The following is a 6,943-nucleotide window of genomic DNA, read 5'->3' as shown; positions in this document are numbered from 1 at the left end:
TTATTGAAAATTTTAAATGTATTTTCTGGAAATGGATTTTAATCCATAGAAGGATACAAAATATGATTAATTTCGTATTAACTCCCTGACTTCATTACCTTCCATTGTTCCCACTTCTCATTCCACTCCAGCCACATGGAAAGCTTTGGGTTTCTCAAATATCTCAGGTTTCTCCATTGTTTCTGTTCTATAAAGAGGTAAAAGTCAAAGGGAAGAAGGACATAACATGGACATAAAGAGAAACTGAGAAAACAAATCTTGAGGGGAACTGTCAGTTTTTTCTTGCACTAGTCAGTATAGCGTCAAACAGAGGTATTCTCGTTCTAATTAACTAGTATTAGCTCATATATGGTTTCTATGTTACTGTCAGAGTTAATGAAGTCTAACACAATTGTAGCACCTGGTGTGGGTTTTTTAAATATTTGAACCCGTCCTGATCTAATATCTATGTTTCCAAAGAACTACATCAGCTTTTCACCTGTAACATAACCTGTATTCCAGGCCTACCAAACGTAAGATTTCAGTAAAAAAATACCCTGGTTTTAAAATGCTCTTTCCCCCCGCTCTTCTCCTTAGAATTTGTTTCCTATTTTATTCATTAGCTGTTTCCTAGTACTTTCAAGTATGAGCTTATTCCCCACCTTTGTGTGTTCCTGTTCACATAGCTAACAGGCTACAGAAAGTCATTGTCTGAAATGAAAATAGTAAGTTTACAAATCAATATTCACTTCTAAACCTCATGTTCATGGAGAGGAAGAAGTGGTATCCTATTTAATCTCTCTTTTAGGCACATTGTAGAGTGCTTGGCCCATAAAGTGCAGCAAATATTGGTTAGAAAAAAATAATGGATGAAAGATAGAAGCATGTTACAGAAATTTTTCATTAGGAAGATCAAAGAGAATTTTTGCTGAGTTAGTATGTAAACTGAATCATGGGCGTGGAGGATGATTCAAGTAAAAGAAACAGCATCCCAAATTGCCAAAAACAAAATTTGAAGCGATATTAGAAAATATCAAGAATATGAGTCTTAACTGTCTATTCTGGAATACTAATGCTAAGGAAAAGTTAGAAATTTAAAAAAAAAAATAGCCTGTAATTAAACCCAGAAACATCACAAAAATATTCAGAGAAACAAAAATTTAAGGCCCAATCTGAGATAAATTTAGTTTTCTAGAAATTGTGTGTAGAAGGTAAAGAACTTTAGGGGCACCTGGTGGCTCAGTCAGTTGATCTACTTTGGCTCACATCATGATCTCACGGTTTGTGGGTTTGAGCCCCGCATCAGGCTCTGTGCTGACAGCTCAGAGCCTGGAGCCTGCTTGGGATTCTGTGCCTCTCTCCTCCTCTTCCTCCCCACCCATGCTCTGTCACTTTCAAAAATAAATAAAAAAAACATTAAAAAACTTAAAAGTAACTTTAAAAGTGTTTTAAGGAAACGGTAATAAATGTTAGAGCCATCTCTTATTTCGCTAGACTGCTAAAATATAGCAATGTTTTACTACATCACCAATGTTTTAGAATGAATATTATATCCATGTCTATGTTAAATGGTTTAAAAGAAGTAGTAATGGGGGCAGCTCAGTTGGTTAAGGGTCCAGCTTCAGCTCAGGTCACGATCTCACGGTTGGTGAATTCGAGCCCCCGCCTCAGGCTCTGTGCTCACAACTCAGAGCCTGGAGCCTGCTTCAGATTCTGTCTCTTTCTCTCTCCCTCTCTGTCCCTCTCCTGCTTACTCTCTGTCTCCCTTTCCAAAATAAACGCTAAAAATTTTTTTAAAGAAGCAATAATATTATTGCATTTTAATTTTCATTCAACCTCCAAACACCATAATACAAAATATAGTTATTTGTATATTTGTATATTTATATATGGTTATTTGAGATATGGGAAACTCACTGTTCAAGTTAAACAAAATAAATTCTTTTTTAATTTATAAATTATACTCATATTTTCTTTAATTATATAGCATAAAAAGACCTTAATAGAAAATATAATATTTTCTACATAACTTTACCATATTTAAAGATAACATAACTAACTTTTGGTGAATGTTTCTCTCATCCAACAACCATCATCTTCATGAAGACAAGGATCGTGTCTTATTTATCTTGGCATTTCAATGCTTGCTTCAGTGACTTGCAAACTGGATGCACTCATACAGTGAAAAAGAAATAATAGTATTTATTGAGAATTTATTTTCTATGCAGTATACATTGAATTACCATTCATAATTTTAGAAACAGCTGATGTGACACGTATTGGCATCTTTCTTTTACAGAAAACTGAGTGAACAGTTAAAAAAAGAAAACTCTTCTCAAGTCGGATCACTGGTAAGTAGCTAACCCAAAATTTGAATCTAGGCAGGCTAGTTCTCAAATATGATTCTGTAATTACCACAGGACACTCTTTCTAGAAGTGGAAAACAGGAAGACGATTAAAAGCATGGTTATTTTTATTTTAAAATTTAGGGCCAGCCATTACACATCTTACATAGGTTTTATATTTTTATAATGGTGATAAAGTCAGTATATGCCAGTCTTTCTTTATTTCAAAGTGTTTCAACATTTGTTTTGCAGTAATTAAATTTGAGTTTATATTTGATGTAATCTACCTGTATGTAGGACCTGTTGAGAAACAATTCTCCCTGGGTCTCATGTTTTTGTATATCTTGGGGGCAAAGCATGGGCTGTCTTTGTTCCAGACTTTTTTCATAGGATATTTTCGTAGCAAACAGGCTTGAAAGACATACTGTCACCTTTGGAACAAAGGGACAGTATACTAATTCCTCATTAGATGAGATTTGAACTCTCTAGACTCAGAGTTTTTCTCCCATAATATAATCCACCCTACGTATGTAGTTATCATCTGGCTCTCTTTGTGTCTCCCTGTAAAAAAATGGGACTTCGGGAACTTATATAAATCAGATAATTTGGCTACTGCTATTGATTGACAATAAACTGTCTTTGACTTAGAAATCTCATGTCATCCACCAGCATACATGAAAACATGGCAAGCAAATTAATTAGCTTGTACATAGCACAAAATCTTACACCTTTTAAATTTCCTAACATATATATTGTGTGATTTTTTTAATTACATATTATTAAATGACTTATTTTTTTTAGGAAAGAAATTTACTGATATAGCTAATATTTTAAAGACCCAGGATTTGAATGATTAGAAGAGTGAAAACTCATCAAAATTTTGTATTTAGTTTTCATATAGTTCAAATGCTTAAATCAATTTATTCCTGATCATCTTTAATATGTATTGGACTGGCAATGAATATTTTTAAAACATTAGACCAGCTTTTCACAACAGGGGCCAATCTGTCTCCCAGGGAACATTTGGCAACAACTGAAGACATCTTTGGTACACATTGCCTGAGATGTATACATTCATTGCTTGTCTCAACTGGGAGTGGTGGTGGCATTTAGTGGACAGAGACCAGGGATGCTATTAAATATTTTATATTGTACAGGACAACCTCCCATAATGAATTATTTAGTCCCAGGTGTCAATTATGGCAATGTTGAGAACCCAGATATACATAGATATGCATTCACATCTGAGTTGGAGAGATCTAATTTAATTCTCTCAATGGTAAGAATTAATCTGCATATAAAATTAGAAAAATATAAATCTCTATCTCTACATTTATCTATCCTATGTCTATAATACAGTATTTCATGAAAATCAAACCATAACACAAACAAGAGCAAGTAATCAACAGAAAACCAGTTTCTGTCATTTCAAAAATTTTAGATGTAACCTGTATTTAGAAATATTAGAGGAATATGGTCAAGACTTTTTTTTTTAATTTATTGGTTATGAGGTATAACCAATAATGTATATACAAAGAAGAAACTTTTATCATGTATGTGGATGGGGATGGGTGGGTATAAATTTTAAAAATATATATATCCTGTATTTGATTACCTGACTCTATCCTGTTACTATAGAAACAGCAGTCATATATATCTCTTGGTTATTATAGCAATCTGTCAAGGAAATCCTGACATTCTGGAATTTGTGTACATTACTTTTAAAAATTGTAATACTGTGTTTGAATATAACCTGCTTTATAGAATGATCCTTAAACATCCATGACTTCACAAGTTATAGCTATAAAATTATAAGTATGACCATATATGTATGCAAATATATGTGTGTATATATATGTATACATGCATATATGCACAACTATTATATATAATTAGCTAACATAAACTGAACATCTGTGTCATAGTGTCAAATAAACTTTGTCAAAATTGATCTAATTGGTATAGTATTGTCTGGTTCACAAGTGTGGACTAACAGTGTCTTCATTCGTGTCATCCAGTGTTAGGAGGATCCATCTATATACAATAAGAACTTTTAATTTTCAGGGGAAAATTAAGGTTTCAGAGACACCAAAAATAAATATGATATAGAAAGGGGAGTGGGAGCACAGGGGCTGCAGCAGGAGGAGGAGTTGGGAGGCCGGAGGTAGCAGAGCCTGGCAGCCTGGGTTGCAAGCCAGCAGCACGGCCTTGGCTTATGTGACTGGCACTGGCACAGCCTCTGTCTGGAGATGCTTCAAGCTGACCAAGGAGCAACCTCTTCCCAAAGAGGTTTGAGTAAAACAAACTTCATAGTTAATGCAGGAAATGAGTTAATTTTAAGATGAAAACAATATGAACTATTTGTCCAAGCTTTGGAGGGCAAGTACACAGATTTTTTTTTTTTACATGTTTGTTTGTTTATTTTGAGGGCCTCCAAGTAGGGGAGGGGTGGAGAGAGAGGGCAAGACAGAATCCCAAGCAGGCTCTATGCTGTTAGCATGGAGCCTGACATGCGGCTCAATCTCATGACCTGAGCTGAAGTCAAGAGTTGGCTGCTTAACCCACTGAGCCACCCAGGCACTCCAGATTTTAATTATAATGATGGACCTGGCTTAAGGGAGTCTGATGAAAAACTAAAGCTGTAAGAGCCTGCACTCATGGAAGACATCCTTGTAATGTGACTAGCAACCAAGGAGCAAAAGACACAAGAGTGAACTACCTAAATGCAGTACCTCAGGCAAATCCAACAGCCTAGCAGTGCCCAACTGAGATCCACAATGGTAGACCCAGTGATCAACTTGTTTTTCCTAAAAATGAACAGACTTAAGGCAAACTGGAGCAAGTCCCAAATGAACTGAGTGCCTAGAAGTTTATGCCTGCTAGGTAAACAAATCATACTCCCCAGCCAAGACTTGAATGACCATCCCACTAGGAAAAAGCTATAGTAGGACAGCCGAGTACTTTCACAGCAAGACTTGGGCTATTCGAGACAAAGCCACAATCTTATACTTTCAGCTTATCATGACTAATGTAAAACTTATCAGATGAACCTTGTGTTTTAGCTTTTTTTCTCTTTACCCTCCCCTTGCTTCAGAGTCCTGATGGTTATGGGACTATTCCAAAGAAGTAGCCACCTCCCCAAAATTCCCCTTCTAGAGCATGTAGACACTTGAGAAATGTTTCTGTTCAAAGAAAATAGAAAAACCGAAGTTTCAAGTCTATGTGGCACACTGTGTCTTCAGATAGTTTGGAGGAATGAAAACCTAGAGATTTAAAATCGTGATTTGAACACGTAAAAGTCCAGTAAACTGTAAAAAGGGAACGTGCATTGCTTTGAACCATGAGCATAGTGACTTAGAGACACTGTGTATCAGTTTTGCCAATAAGAATGTGGACTTTGTGACTCTTGAACTTCTGGGTCTACACTTGAATGAGCCAAACAGGCAAAGTGTGAATGGCAAAGTGTTGAATGCTTAACCAAGTGTTTCAAGAGCTTCGAAGTCAGCTGTCACAGGGACGTGTTGCACAACTTGAAGCAGAGTTGGCTTTACGGAAGAAAACAGCGAGGAACTTAAAAGCAGTCAGGATGCACTGAATGACTTCATCATTCAACTTGAGGAAGAAGTAGAGGGCATGCTGAGCACCAGGCTAGTTTTTCAGCAGCAACTGACAGGGACACGCCAGCAGCTGGCTTAGTACCAATAGCAGCAATCTCAGGTTCCAGCCCAAGTAGCAGCAAGACTACACTTCTGAGCCTGAAGGACAGGCAGAGGCCACAGGGAAAGACTGCAGTCGGCTGGCCAACGGTCCAAGTAATGGCAGTTCCTCCTGGCAGAGCACATCTAGGTCTGGATTTCGCAGGGGGAGGGACACAGCAGAAGACAGCTTTTTTTCTCAGGGGAATGGTAATAAATCCTCCAAGAGCTCAGAGGAGAGAACCGGCAGAGGAGGTAGTAGTTTCGGAAACCAACTCAGTGTGGGGGTACGTAAGTGTAGACTTTCCCGCGGGCAGTGAAAACTCTCTCACACACCACTCAAACGACACAGACTGCAATCATGATCCTCAAGAGGAGAAAAAAGTGCATGGGAAAGGTAACTGAACTACAGGTTCCTGCCACATTCAGAGTGGCTCAGGCTCAAGGGTAAATGTACAGGGCTCAGTTTTGGAATGTTTTTTCCAGCAAACTTTATATAGTGTCATTTAATTTGAGACAGGATACTGTCCAGAAAATTAACGCGTACATTTGTCACAATTTACCTTTTTGTGAGTGTGTTTCTTTTTCTTTTTTTTCCTTTCTTACTTTAATACCTCTGCTACTTTGAAAATTGTGACAATTAATTACCTTGAATGTTGTTGAAAGAACATTTTATGTAGGGTCAAGTTATTTGTATATGAGTTAATGTGCAGTTGTGAATGGAAAGCTTTCCCTAAAGTGTAACACAATGATGTCTGTAGAAATCTGTGTTTATCCTAGAATCTGTGTTGTGTAAGGGCCTTCTCGGTCGTGCTGTTGTACTTATGTTAGGGTAGATGCGGGTTTTTGACTGCTAAGTTTGCCCAGTACAGTAGTTTTATCACTAAAAGTTGGACTTGCTGATGAAGTCCTATAGTAGTTAAA

General features: G+C 36.9%; 1 pseudogene; it reads left to right on the top strand.

Moving 5' to 3' along the window:
• Positions 1-931: 931 nt before the first annotated feature.
• LOC125910314 (pre-mRNA-splicing regulator WTAP-like) lies at positions 932-5,211 on the top strand (annotated as a pseudogene).
• The last annotated feature ends 1,732 nt before the right edge of the window (positions 5,212-6,943 follow it).

This window comes from Panthera uncia, assembly GCF_023721935.1.
Source record: "Panthera uncia isolate 11264 chromosome B3 unlocalized genomic scaffold, Puncia_PCG_1.0 HiC_scaffold_1, whole genome shotgun sequence".
Lineage (NCBI taxonomy): Eukaryota > Metazoa > Chordata > Mammalia > Carnivora > Felidae > Panthera > Panthera uncia.
This window is presented reverse-complemented; position numbering and strand designations above follow the sequence as displayed.